This window comes from Dermacentor andersoni, chromosome 2, assembly GCF_023375885.2.
Source record: "Dermacentor andersoni chromosome 2, qqDerAnde1_hic_scaffold, whole genome shotgun sequence".
Lineage (NCBI taxonomy): Eukaryota > Metazoa > Arthropoda > Arachnida > Ixodida > Ixodidae > Dermacentor > Dermacentor andersoni.
This window is the reverse complement of record NC_092815.1, coordinates 35,559,195-35,574,553: the sequence shown is the minus strand read 5'-3', so window position 1 is coordinate 35,574,553 and position 15,359 is coordinate 35,559,195.

Below are 15,359 nucleotides of genomic sequence, written 5' to 3'. Positions count from 1 at the left end.
TTAACCTCCTCCCCTCGAGTTCCTTCCCCACCTCTATCCTTTCCGCCTTCCATAGCGCACGCATCTCGAGCGAAGCCGGTTGTCTGCCGATAATGGGGACGATGCTTTCGCTGACCGCGCGGTAGCGAAAGCACGCTGCGCGCAATCAAACCAGCCTCGTAAGCAAGCAACCACCACCACTCTAGGGACCATGCGACGGCGTTTGCGTGACGGTCGACAGCACGGCGTCGTTTTGTTTGTCGCTGCCAGGGACAGACTGGGGGGATACAAGCACGTCGGCCCACGATCGCGCGGTGGTGGGGGCACGTTGCCGTGACGCGAAGCGCTAACGACCGTCACGTCTCGTCATTGTGACTTCTTCTTTTCCCACCCTCCGCTTCGGCGCACAAGAGCAGAGGATGGCGCACTTGCTTCGGTTGAAGGCTTCGGGCCGCCTCGGGTTGGACATGCGAACGATCGCTATAGCGAGATTTTTTTGTCTCACGGCCTCGTGGCCTTGAAGATGAATGGCTCGCCTTGCCAATACCGACAAGCATTAATCGATGCTTCTGGTTGGGAAAGGGAGAAAGTAAGGTAATCTCGCATTGGTTGACGTAGAAACGCCCACAAAAGTTTTCGGAGTGCTATATGATCCAAGTAAGAACGAAAAAAAAGAACGCATAATATGCTTTTGCAAACTTTGTTACACGCCGTATAAAAGTTGTCAAATACACGCGGGTCTGCTTTGTGCAGGAAGTGCAATAACAGCTTGCTTGTGGAACTGATTGTCCATGAGCACGTAGTTTCGAGGTGGCCTGTCCAGATCTCCCGGCACCTTTAGGCATCCGCGTGTAGTCTTTGCCTCTAGACACAGGCACAGCAGACGGGACGCATCCATTAGGGCAGATCGCTTTGGGCGGTTTCAAAGGCCTTGAAGCGTTGAACCCTCAGGCCGAGATCTAATACTCGCCTGCTCTTTAATCGCGAAGACCGCGCACACAAGTTCGGGCAGCTGACATCGTTCCTTGGCCGCCATGGTTAAGCTCCGATTAAATTCAGCATGTCTCACGAGACAGCCGTTGCGGTGCGTGTTAGGGTGCATGAGACAACCATAAACCAGGGCCGACGCTAGAACAGCTAAGCAATGACGGCAGCACTAAGTGAGAGACAACATATAAAAAGGGAAGAGATAAAAATGTTCTATGCAGGCTGCGCGCGTGGAGCCGAGAAATATTTTTGAAAATTTTCTTTCTCAACACTGGACAACTGACATTTTACAAGGGCACAATATATAGTCTCCGTGACATTTCTATGCTTTCCAGGCATCAATGAAATGAAAAAACCTTTTAGTGAATATGTGGTATTAATATGTGTCAGTGTCAGTGTGTGTGCGTGTGCGTGTGCATGTGTGTGTGTGTGTGTGTGTGTGTGTGTGTGTGTGTGTGTGTGTGTGTGTGTGTGTGTGTGTGTGTGTGTGTGTGTGGTGTGTGTGTGTGTGTGTGTTTGTGTTTACGCGATTAAGAATGATAATAAGAAGGTCACTCTACCGAGTGTGTGTGTGTGTGTGTGTGTGTGTGTGTGTGTGTGTGTGTGTGTGTGTGTGTGTGTGTGTGTGTGTGTTTACGCGATTAAGAATGATAATAAGAAGGTCACTCTACCGAGAACCACTCATCCATTGTGCATTATCAAGTGTTCAAGCGCGTTTCTCATTGATTAAAACTCTCTGCTGGGTTAGTTGGAACATAGTTTAAGCTTAAGAGTGGCACGGCACACACACACAAGAAAAAAACTCGAACGTGAAGGACGGGACATACTGCGCTTGTCCCGTCCTTCATATCTGTGTTTCTTGTGTCGTGCGATTCTTAAGCTTAAACTGTGGATAACTATTTACTTATATTAATCTACGTGAATGATGTTTGTACTTTTCTATTTTGCTTTTCTAAGCGAAACATGCACGCAGTTCGATGGGAAGTTACGGGAAGATTATTTTTCTGCGGCATTTATTCCAACAGCGGTCGGTCATCAAACTCGTTTCGCACAGCGGCAGATAAGTGAGCATCCCTGCACGCAGCACTGCGGATGCTGGCAAAGAATGTGGCTGCTAGTTTACTCTTCAGCGCAGTGGTCACATACTGTGGCACCCTGAGTTACTACACGGAATGCATAGGCAGCGGAGAGGATCTCGTCTCTTCGGGGTAGTGCTTTTGATGTAACCGAATGCTTAAGTTTGGGTCGAGGGAATGAAATGTAGTCACGTATGTCTCAAGTTAGGTCCATTACAATTTCAAGCCTACTGTCAGTGGTAACGGCGTGCTACGCTTATGTTTTGGCACACTTGGAGAATCCCTACCGGACAAGCGTTCGCCATAATGCCTGTATGATGAATGACACGCGGTCAGCGTGCTCGTGGCCCACAGGGGATTCCCTCCCTTCCCGCAACACAACATTCATGATAGCTGCACAGCGCGAACAAATATTAAATATCAGATCACTCAGTCCCGGGCTTTCAGTTTCCTACCCTTGTAGTCCATCTGCGAAGAAAATGAAGCACTTCGATCGTCGATGTTAAGAGGCGTCTTAAGCAGAGCAAGGGTTCGCGGCATTCTGGCCGATCGCGTCTTGCTCTGATCGCAGCTCATCAGCTGACAGCTCGTTCGCATCTGGTGCCAGCGAATGGCCGCGTAGATGGACAGGAGGCCGCGGGGCCGAAGCGCGACTGGCCGCTTTGATCGCCCTGACAAATGGGCTACGGGCAAGCAGGCGCCACCGCAAATGCGCGCCGCCGCTTCAGACGGCCGTGAATAACGACTTGGAGCCAGACAAGTGCCCCGCGGGACGACGAAAAAAGGAAAACGCGAGATAGAATGTTTGGAGGACGCGGGCTGACGTTCAATGCGAGCGGAAGAAATGAGGCGGCTAATTAGAGACGGAAGCGAAACGCACGCGCGCGCAGTAGTCGACGGGCTTGCCATCACGACCGGCGGGTCGCTTGTATCAATGGGGCGAGCAGGAGTAAGAACGGGAAACGAAGGATGGACTGAAAAGTGCCTGGCGTGATAAGTACCTTGCGCAGAGCCTTGAAATTAGAAGAAAAGGATAGTTGAATGGGCAGCCTGTTAAAAAGAATGGTAAACGCCTGAATGGGAGGTGCAGCCTATTCAAGAAAGTTGAATGAATTGAAAGAAGTCGATCAAGAGAAGTTTATTTTTCTTTTTTTATCTGGCGTAGAGTTTGCGGCAATACATTTTCTGTGTGCTCTTCGCGAACTGAGTATAGTTTGTAACCTCCTTCTCTTAATGGAGATTATTTTTGTTACCGTACGTGTCGGCGGCATAAGGTCAGCCACCTTTACCTTTGCTCGGAAAGGTCGTAGTTTTGTGCAATTCATTTCCATTTTCCTTCTTGTCAGCTGTCGCACTGTGTGACCGATCGCCGGTGATGACAGAGGCGCGAGTTTGTGCGAGTCAATGATGAAGTGGGAAAATATTGAAATGTATTAAATATCTTTACAAAATACAGTCCCTCGTCGTTATCGTCTTCATTATTGTTCATTAAGCTTTAGTGATGGTTAGTAAAGTACTTTTCTTTATCAGTAAAAGCCAGGAAGATTATGTCATGCCCCAGGGGATTGATTAATATTTGCCGTACAGTCGGTTTTATGGACAGCGGTTGGACCACATCCATGAGCACCATCACCACTACCATTTTTTTTGTCGATTGAGCGAAGACAGTAGATGGCGGACTGTATTTCCGTCGCTGGTTGTGCGAATCTTACACCGCGGCCGGGAACCATACCCGCGACCTCGGGCTACCTAGTCCGAGATATAGTGTGCTTTTCGTTTTTTTTTATTTTGTTACGTGTCAGTTTTGAAACGGGTAAAGATTTTTTTTTATTTTTGTGTCACTGAAATGTGCGTTTGATACGTCTCTTCTTTCTGCCAAGTAATCGCGCAAGTACCCAGTCAAGCTACAGCTTAGTAGCTCATTGTGCTTGTCCTAGCAGTTCTGTTTTTTGTACAAAATAAGTGCTGAAATAATGTTTAACTTTAATGTTATTGGCATTGAGCCACTTGTGGTTCGTTTCTCAGAGGTGGACTACAACACGGCACAAGATTTCCATATAATGCTTCATTTTTACGGCGTCTTCATACTGCGTTCTGGTGTTGTAGCCAAGTCATTGTGAACCACAAGGGTTGAAATCCGGGCCAGTTGGTACATAGTTGAAGGAAAAAACCGGTCACAAAAGACAAAAGACAAAAATAGAGGTTCGCACCACAACGACTGGACTATCAACTGAGAGTTATTAGAAACGGCGTAGTCTCAGCAAGGCCAGCAGAGCATGCGCAACAACAGCATCACTAATCACAGAGCATGAAAAGTCAATTTATCACCTAATGACCTGATCACTCATCACCTAATGAACTGATGTAGTACGCTTCCAGGATTTCTCGCTCTTCTTTGCCCTTGCCCCTACCAAGAATCGTTGCATTGCTGAACAAAGGGTAATAGCCACATTCAGTGCAATGGCGAGGCAAGTTTGCACCGTTATCGGACCCCAGGGAGGAGTGGTGCTCACGCAGGCGGTCATTAATACATTGACAGGTTTGGCCTATGTAAACTCTTTTGCATGTGTGAGGGAACTTATACGCAACCCCTGCGACACATACCATGAAACAGTTTTCATGCTGCGTTGTGCAAACGTGGTTCCTTTCCCTGCCTCGAGAAATGCGTTAGCACGGACCCGAAAGCTTGCAAGGGGCAGAAAATACTACACTTAGTGGCTCACTTTATGCACATACGGCGTGACTTCTAGTTTCCTACGTTCAGTTGCCCCAACATCTGCCAGCTTCGTACGTTCTTTGTTAAGCTTCTGAAGCAGCGATTCAGCCACCGCTTTCAGAAGGGGCTGAGCGAACCCTGTGGCTTCCAAACGTTGGAATTGTACGTCAAGGCTACTTTTAATAGCGTGGTGACAGCTTTTTTGAGTGCATTGCGGAAACAATTCATTGCAATCCCTCTTTCTACAATCTTTGTGCAGGACCAAATGGTAAAAGAGCATTCTTGCTTCTAGGTGAAAACATCCAGCATAAATGTCCATCGTCAAGTAATGTTAGTTGTAATTCTAGGAACCTGATAGAATGATTGCTAGGAACTTGATGAGTGAAATATAAGAGTGCGTGAAGAAGCTTTAAAAGCAGTCAATACATCGTCTACTGCTGCGGGCAGAGTGTCATTAGGTAAAAGCTCTAAAAGTACTAAGAAATCGTCCACATACCTAAAAACTTAGCACACACGCTTGTCTTGAAGGAAGTCTTGAAGTCTCCTGTCAAATTTTGCTAAAAATATCTGGGAAAATACTGGAGCAACACTAGAGCCAATACATATTATTTTTTCCTGAAGCTCATTTGATAGTCGAGTTGTTGTGGTGTGAACTTCTCTTCTTGTCTTTTGCCTTTTGTGACTGTTTCTTTCCTTCAACATTGTGAACCAGTCGGCTCGAAAGCAGTCGCTCTGTCAACGATCGCGATGCAAGTCTGGTCGCGAGGGTATCCCATGTCTCAGGAGCGTCACAATGGCTGCGCTGTATAGAACGTCATACCGGCGCCGTATGTTCGAGTGACTTTCGGTTAAAGCGCCCACAGCTGCTGCATTAGCCGTACCAGCACGCGATACAACTGTAGCACAATACATGACGCGCACTACTGTGATCTTCGGCCAAAATTTCACGAAAGCAACGAAGAAATAGAGATAGGCGGACGCACACACATTGGTGCGTGTTAGTTAGGCGCAAGCCACGGGACTATTATTACTATCATACGCATAAGTTCATTCACGCTTCCGGACAACTACGCCGATAGGGCGCCGGCCATGGTGCACTTTCATTATCTTCCTCTTTTTATGAATAAGCCCTCTCAGACTTTTGTGATGTTTAAGTTGCCTACTGTTTGATTTGTGACTGACTGCTTTTTAGCCTTAGACTTTTATTCGGTGCACTTTTCATTATATAAAGCGGGACCAATTCCTATCGTGAGCATGAACCATGTTTTGAGGTAGCAACAACAACGCACACAAAGTGCTTCGTGTGAATTCGGTCTATATGTATGTCGTCGTCGTTCTCGAGCATTCTTTTGCTTCACTGGTGCGAAATCAAAATGTCCGAATTTCCGTCCTGACTACGACAGTCGTCAGTTAAAGCGAAGACTCGCGATGCAATACGCGATCTGGTTCTTGCGTGAAGAATTTTATGCTGATAACTACTGCGAAACAAAGCATATCCTGAAATTTTATTCTAATTTTCTTCAACTATAGTCCTTCATGATAATCTTGTGGTTAGTGTATTTGTTCACGTATGAATTTACTTATCATGACAGCCGAACTCTGACTCCATTTTCGAATCTGCACTTTTGCCATACTATAGATTTTTTACATGCGAAGAATGTGACTACAGATGTCAGTCCATATGCGGCCAATGAAAGAATGAACGAAAACGCAACCTAAAGTGCTCTTGTGATCCCAAGAAAAAGCTATTTTCTATGAGAAATGCAAAACCTAGGTTTGTGCTGCTGTATTCTAGCTCGGAGAATTAGTTTCCTAAAAGAACTAAATTGAGATTTTTTTGTGTACAGCGAGAAATAAAAAGAAATAAGACAGAAAGAAACAAGGAAAGAAAGAGACTCGTCTTTAGATTGTCTCGCTTTACACTAGACATGTCAGAATGTCGAATGGTGAGAAAAAAACGTATTTCAGGGCCTGCAAAAGCACGCTGCAATGGACGCAGCGCTACGCAGACGAAAAATAAAAGAGAGCCACAACGAAGAATCGGAAGACAAAGGAAACGACTTCGGTGGAAGGACTGCATTTCGAGGCATGTGTCGTTGCAGAACAACAGAACTTTATTCTGTCCAGCTTGTCAGCCTCATTTCCTCGGCGTAGCCATGTTTCGTGTCTTCATTTTCTGTCTTCTTTTCTAAAGCGCTTCCATCTCTAGTTTTTTGCCTCTGTTTCTTTTTTAGGAGGTTATTTTCTCGTCGGTTCTCTCTCATCACGGGAAAACAGGCCCGAGTGACACAGAGAAACGAATGAAAGAAAGATAGGCGTGAAACAAGAGAATGAAAGAAAGCGAAAGACAAACGCGGCAACGGAAGCAAACGAAGACAGCGCGAAAGTAGAGTACAGCTAAGTTGATGGAGAACATCAGTGGATGAATGGCCGACTGAGTGGCTTTTCTCTTGTTCGTAGAGTAGAAATTTCCTTTTTCTCACCGCGCCCGCAGTTACTGCAGTGGCCGTTTCGCTTTTGTCTTCTGTAACCGGTCAGAGGCGCTCGGCGCTTTTGTCAGCATTCTCGCACGAACGGCTCTCGCCGAAATAGCCTACTTTGCCCTTTGTTGTGTGTGATTTCGCCAGCGCGCACGTGTTCATGACTGACACATTAGGAGAGACAGCATCAGCGAATCCGACCAAAGTGGGCTGATAACCCTACCGCCCTTATTTTTTCTCTTTTCGTGACGGTAGCGAGCGAGAAACAACGGCAACAACAAAAGGAAAGTGCACTTGCAAACAAGGGAGATGGCTTGCTGTAACCGACAGAATAAAAAAAGAAGTGCTTGAATGAATGCGCTTGTGAGGTTATGGAGGCGGGGCTCGATGGTGTAAAACAGGGAGCGTCTTCTTTGCAAGAACCATGTGCTTTCACAAGAATGGGGCCGGTCGTTCTGTAAAAAGCCGGGCATTAGACAAGGCCGTACTGTAGGGATATGGTCACCTTACTGTTTTAAGTCGGGGTAGTTTATATTCCGTTAATTAATTTTCTATTTCCCGGTGAGTCGTGAGTTATGTGTAACGCGAGAATGAGCTCCTGACAACGGGCTTACTGGCCGCACCGTATAAAAACGTCGACACGGAGTACTTCTCAGATGTGCGTGTTGTTCTTTTCAAGGCTCCTAATTATAAAATAGTGAGGCTTCATTTCAAGCTGTGACTGCGTCTGGTTAACTTAGCCATCAAATCAAATACTGCCATATAGTTACAAAAGTTATGATTTGTGGGAACTGCTGCAGGGTGAACCGTAGTAGAAGGCAATTGCAAAAGCATCGTTGCTTGTTGAAGAAAGCAAGCCATGGCTGTGTCCTGCTAGCGTGGGCTTCGGGGCCACGACTTTCCTGAACTAGTGCTCAATGCGTAGTCGGCTTCACCGCAAAGTCCACCCTAGACCTGCGGCTTGCCGTTGTACTCGGTACTAGATCTTGGCGCCTGGGCCATAGAATAGCGCAAGGTGTTTCCGGCCAGCGAAAGCGAGAAGCGTTTAAACGGTGGCTGCTGAATCTGGTCGACGCACGCACGTGCTGTCAGCTCAAGTCGACGTAGTTATGTGCCTCCAGAAGGGGAACAGAAATGATCAGGACGAAGCGTGACACGTGTTTCAACTATGGTGGCTTAATGCGTTGCCGACGCTGAGAGAAATGGTTGTTAGGTTGGCTTACAAGAGTAAAGGGGACACAAACCTGCGACCAGCAGCCAAGCTTAATAGCATGCGTGTTGGCCACGGTGTGCTCGAGTATCCGCAGTAGTCGCTGCGAGATTCCACCGTTCTGCTGCTTAGAGCCGACTCGGCAGCCTACTGGGTAGACGGAACTGTGTCTACTCACGAGGCTTGGGTGTGGAGCTCTCCTCAGGCAATAAAATGACAGTGCGTGCTTCTGCCCTTACTATACTGGCCTCACAAAAATTTTTGTAGGAAGTCTATAGACAGTCTATAGTCATGTTTCTATGTAGTCTGTGGACTTTTGACAGATATTTTTAGACTAGTCTATAGACAGTCTATGGACTTACGGCCTTGCTTTTTAGACTAATCTATATAATGTCTGAGTCTATAGACTGTCTATAATTTAATGAAAATTCACGTTTGCAGACAACTGTCTTCAGAATGTCTATAGGCAAAAGTATGTAGGCTTATACAGTTTAACCATTGTAGACTTAAGTCCATGGAATGTCTATAGGCGAATGTCTATAGACTATCTATAGACTATTCCTATACACCAATCTATAGACAGTCTGTGGGCTTATGGTCTTACACTTCCTATAGACTAGTCTATGAAATGTCTGAGTCTGTAGGCTGTCTATAGGTTAATAAAAATTCATGCTTGTAGACAACTGTCTGCAGAATCTCTATAGACAAAAGTGGGTAGGCTTATACTGTTCAACTTTTGTAGGCTGAAGTCGTTATTGAATGTCTATAGGCAAATGTCTATAAACTATCTGTAGAGTATTCCTATACACCAGTCTATAGACAGCCTGTGGACTTATGGTCTTACACTTTTTGTAGACTAGTCTATAAAATGTCTGAGTCTATAGACTTTCTATAAGTTACTGAAAATTCACGTTTGTAGACAAATGTGTGCCGAGTGTCAATAGACAAAAGTGTATAGGCTTATGCAGTTCTATTTTTGTGAACTGAAGTCTATGAAATGTCTATAGGCAAATGTCTGTACACTATCTATAGAGTATTCCTATACACCAGTCTAGTCTATGGACTTGTAGGCTTACACTTATTGTAGATTGGGTTCTACAGACTGCCTATAAACAATTGCTGTAGACCAGTCTATAGCTAATATGTACAGAGTGTTTAAGCTAACTTGGACCAAGTATTATAAAAGAAACATAGGCGCAACGCGTGTCGATATGGCGCGGTACTGTTCTGAGTCATATGGAGCACGTCATGATATATTTCCAATTCGCCAAGCATGGTAATTAACAAAGATTTCTTAATTAACTTTTTAAGTAGTAAATCTAGCAAAAAAATTTCAATACAGAAGTTCTAGCGCTTGTGCAGAAACATCAGAATATTTCATCTATGCTAAGATAATTGCCCTGTTTAATTTTTTCCTGCCTTTCTTTAAAGTGTGTGAAAATAAAAAAAAAATACCACGTGACGGCCGGCTAACGCGCCGCGCTTTTAGTGCTCTCAAATGTAAGTTGAACATATTAGCAAAGGCTGCTCCAAGCATAGAGATCGATTAAACAGGCTGTCGGTGACTTTTATGGACGTTAGGTGACAAAAGGGGCGTGTCGTTTTAAGAAAAAAATTCTTTAACGAAAATGCGGCGCCACGTGCGAATACGATATGCGACCGGTGGCAGCATGGTTTTCATCTCTGTCCTTCATCACGCTATCAGCTTCGTCCCATCCTCGTGTTTCTTAAGTGCTACGAGAAGAAAAAAAAATGCCTGTGCTGCGTCAAATGCTGCTTCCGGTCCCATATCACATTCGCACGTGGCGGTCGCATTTGCATTTAATAATTTTTTCTTAAAACTGTACGCCCCTTTCGTCAGTGACCAGCGCTGCACTCTCTAAAAAGTTAGCGCACGTTCACGATGGTGCATTTCTCGTAATATTCCGGTCTTAATTTTATAGTTCCTAGACCTGGCATTGTTCTCCAGTTCCTACACCTGTCATTGCATTTTGCCCTAAACATGTATAATGGGCATACCTTCGTAGGGCAAAAAATGCTTTGCTAGATTACGCTTCAGGTGACTCCAAAATCATAAAAAACGGGTTAGTCACTTCCGGTCTTAAAGCGGCAATCTCCAAGTCTTGCCCACATGCAATCAATGAAAGTGTTGCGTCCCAGTTGAAAAGGCTGAAAGCGACTGGGTACCCTCAGCATGTAATTGTGGAAGCTTGTGGGAGACTGGCAAGGTGGATCAAGGGAGTGCCGCGACCCAAACTCCAGGAAAGAGCGCGCGGAAACATGGCCGTTATAGCATACGTGCACAGATGGCACCTGACCTTAAGCATGTAGCAGGGCATTGCAAGATTCCGATAGTGTTTTCCGCTCCGCGAAAGTTGACAGCAGTCTGTTCGCAGGTGCACAGGCAGAAGGAAGAAGGCGACAGAAAGAAAGAGAGAAAAAAGTTCTTGCAGTATCAAACACATAGCCCCGTTCGTTCCTTGTGCCAGGAGAGTTGTGTACAAGTTGCCATTATCCTGTAGCGAATTGTACGTCGGCCAAACCGGACGATGCGTTGATGAAAGATTAGAGAACATCGAAGCTTACTTGGGGGTGATTCCTTTGATAACTTCTCTAAACATTACCACACGTGTGGCAAGAACGATAAGAAAAAGAAGATCCAATGCAAACCGCTCTTCGACAAAACAACAATCCTATACAGACACAGGGATCAGCTCGAGCGTGAGCCCATGGAACCCTTCCATATGCATATCAGCGGAGATAAGTGCGTCAGTCAGACTCCCATCCGCGCCTCTGATAGGGAGTTTCGGTTCTTGTCCAATTAAACTCAATCGGGTACACGGGGTAACACGCTATGTCCAAGATGATAGCCTTGTTTCCTTCTGTTTCGGGTTTCCTATTTATTCATGCAGGTGTTTGGAATAAACTTCAGTTGTGAGTTAGCGCTCGTCCTTGTTTTTTCTCGGCTTGTCCTCGTGTCAGCACGCATACTTTTTTAGTATGCAGTTTTTTCTGTTTTTAGGTGTACCTCCGAAAGCAAAACGTACCATCAGAATAAACTAAAACGCGACAAAAACATATAAACTAAAAAAAACTGCTAACGCTGTTCCCTCGTAGTTCCATAGTAGGGCGACGCGCATTTGCTCCATAGCTGGTTTCTAGGCATCATTTCGTACCAAATATGAGCTTTGTTTTCATACTAGGTGAAGCCGCCGTTACCAATTCAGGTGAAACTGGAAGCGCAACAAAGCATAATAGTCGTTTCCGACAAATTCGTTCACGTTTGAATTTACGCTGACCGTACAATTATTAATGCGCCCTAATTCAAGCTCACAATTATCGCAAAAAAAAACAATCAAATTCAAATGATACATACTGTATAAGGTGCAGTACTATATGTAAGAGCAAATTGAGAGATCAGGTTAAGCTCGGAAATATGAGCGAAAAGCGACACATTTCGCTCGGCGTCCCACAAGGAAGTGTCCTATCTCCCTTGATTTTTAACGTTGCCATGGCCACCCTTCCATGCGCACTGAAGGAAAGTTGGACGGCAATAAAATGTGTCTACGCAGATGCCATCTGCATATGGATGTCGGTTGTTAAGAATGGCCGTACGGGCCAGCTTTCAGCCCGCTGCACGTGTTCCAAGCCCACCAGACGGGGCGCCCTTCGGAGAACTGCGAAGAGCCGGCAGCCACGTGGCGCGCGATCAACTCAGGAAATTGGTACTTGGCCGAGCCATCCGGGACAAAGCAGAGTTCTACGAAGCCCTCTGACGTCAGCACTGAAAGCTGGGCGGTACCGAGAACTGTCCGACCTTTTCACCTGTGTGTGCGTGCAACACGAACATTTCCGTCCGCGGGGCCCTCGAACATGTCAGCCTTTGTGTGTGTAGGCTCGAACGTGTGTGCCTTTGTGTGTGTGGGCCGTACTGCGGGGCGGCGGCAAGTTTACAATGACTGGACGAGCGTTTCCGTCCACTGGGACTCCGTCCACGGGGACCTCGAAGAGTGACGTCGAACGAAGACGTCGAACTATGACGTCAAGCGGAGAGCTTATAAGCAGCGTTTGCCGGCTGCTAGAGCGTGCTCGTGTCGTGCTCGTTGTCGGGAGCTGAGTGCTCTGTCATGCTCGAAATGTAGTAGTGAGCTGTGTGCTCGTAAACTGTTTGCTGTATGTTAGTCTTGCGGGCTCCATATGGGAGTCGCGCTAGGCTGCCAATGTATCCTGCTTAAACTGTTAATATGTAAATAAATCCTGTTCACCGAGTTCCTGTCTACGACCTTCATCTCCTTCAAATGGTGGCAGCGGCGAGATAGTCCGACGACTGCAATATCTGGTTGACAGCGGTAGGATCGTCCGACGAATCTAATACGGTATACTGTAAGGATTGGGAGGTCAATCCCTCTGCTCGTAACCAGTTGTCAAGATTGGAGTCGGGCATGAATTAGATGGTAGCTGGCCCATGCCGTCGTCCAACTTATCCACGCTGAAGACGTTGTTGAAGGGAAGGACTGCTTCTCATCGAGAACGAGGAATATCGGTTTATTTACAGTATCTACATAAGGACGTTGAAGTTCATCAGTCTAGCATGACTGCGAGAGAAAATTACCCTGAGCAGCCGCACAACAGCGGTTTATGAACACTCGGTCCTCCCTCAATCCCTAGGTGAGGGAAACGTTCGACCATACACCGTAAACGAGCCGCCTCTCTGCGGGAGGGCTTACACACACACACACACTTTCGCACAGGTTCACGGTCCTCACCGACGTCAGGCGGTCTTCGCAGAACTCGGGGCTTACGTCAGGAAAGGCGCATCTTATTCCCCGAGCTGACCCACGCAGCGCGGCCTCCGGTTCTCCATTGTCTTGCGTGTTGAAAGGCGCGTGGGAAGGGGCCTCCAAAGACATTCCCTCGGGAGCTCTCTTGCTCACGGCATACCGGGTCGGCGGTGGCGTGTTTAGTCACAAAGCCTGGTTCGTCAAACTCATCTCGGCAATCCCGCGACGCAGAGTTGCGGACGCGGCGCATTGTCCTTCGCACACAGTAAACTTAGTGACGCCATGTGGCTAGAGGGTTGCGGTGGCTTTCCAGGAAAAGTCGACGCCGCTCTCGCACCTGGCTGGCAAAACCCGCACCTCAGCGGGCCGTTCTTAACAATACCAACACAAACGTTTGGGGCGGATAGCGCAGGCCACAATCTCCGTCATCGATCCCCACTTATTGATGCTTGGCCGATCTTTATCAGGAGAAAATCTGCCCTCATGCTTCTCCCGGGAGTGAGGCGGAAGGCGCCTGTCACTGAATATTAGAGGCCATCCAATTGGTCGTGCAAGTAATGTTCGATTCCTGGGCATCACCATTGATTGCAGGCTACTATGGCAACGCGCAGTTGAAAGTGTTGTGGCTGCATCAGTGCAAAGAGTCAACGCACTTCGTTGCATGACAGGTGCACGTTGGGGAAACAATCCTTTGTCCATGCTTAAAACTGAGCACTGCACTGCTAACAAGCCGCATTCTCTGTGAGCTGTCGCTGATATCACCATCACCGAGCCAATTCGATTGCTTGGAGGCAGTGCACAGAAAGGGACTTCGCTCGCCGACGGGAGTTCCTAAGGCGGCTTCAAACTAAATAGGTTAGGGATGAAGCAGGCTTCAAATGGCTTGTTTGGTCGAACGTTTCCAGCAAGGTTATTAACGACCCACCATATCCTTGGAACTGGTGTTAAGACCGATAGGCTTGCACAAAATGATGCCCATTGATCTCTTCTTAGTTTCCTTGTATAACGTCGAATCACTGCGTTAATCCTGTTATATATAGTCTTCATTGGTGGGTCGCCCTTCGTCCTCATCAGCCTCCGTTCCGCTCTTCTACGGGCAGTGCATAGATTTTTGAGCTTTAGATCCGGAGCGGGGAAGTGGTCGGGTAGCTTCAGCTCAGTGGTAGCCAATCTCTTGCTACGTAGCATGTCCGCGAACAGGTCTCCAGATGATTCGCTTAGGCCGTCCCTGTACGTATCCCAATGCGTCACAGGACAGGATCTTCGGCCGTTGGTTCTATATACAGCAATGTTAACGAAGACAGGAAAATGATCACTGCCCATTCTATCTTTACTAGTCGTTGACGATGCGAGGATGTCCGTTGAGTGTAACGTCAAGTCAATGACACTGTAAGAGGCCGGTGGTCGAAAAAATGTTGGCTGTTTGTCATTTGCCACACATAGTCCCTCGGTGTTTAAAGCACTAACAATTTGCTTTCCACGTGCATCAGTCGCCTTGTCGCCCCAGAGAGTATGGTGCGCGTTGACGTCCCCACATATAATCCTCGGAGCTGGGCAGCGGCTGCAGAGGCCTCTTATAATTTCTCCCATCGATACCTTCAGGCGAGAGCTCACATACACGGAGGCCACGCTGAGGCTTCGGTTTCCCAGCCGCACTTGTACAGCAGTGACTTCCAAAGCACTGCTGCAAAGGTCTTGTACTGGTAGAACGTAATGTGGTATTTCACGTCTCACATATAGCATGGCGCTTCCGTTCGGAAATGTCGGAATACTTTTGTTTCCATGTGGGACATAACCAGCAATTGATCTGGAACTTGGAAGACCAGCCTCGGACAGGGCCAATATTGGCACAGGCATGTTGCGTAAGAAAAGCGACAGTTCAGGTAAATGGCACGCAAGACCCGCACGGTTCCATTGCATAATAAGTGGCACCTGTGGACGAGATGGTGAACATTGTGTCCTGACCGCATCCATATTGCTAGGTGCTTTAAAAAGAGGCAGAGCTTAGAATCACTGACTCGAGCGCCAGGACTACTTCGAGCATTTCCTTCATCGAGCTCGCCGGCATCTTCTCTATGTGTGATCGCAAGGCCTTGAAGAGAGCACGTAGCACCTGCTGACAGTCCTCCT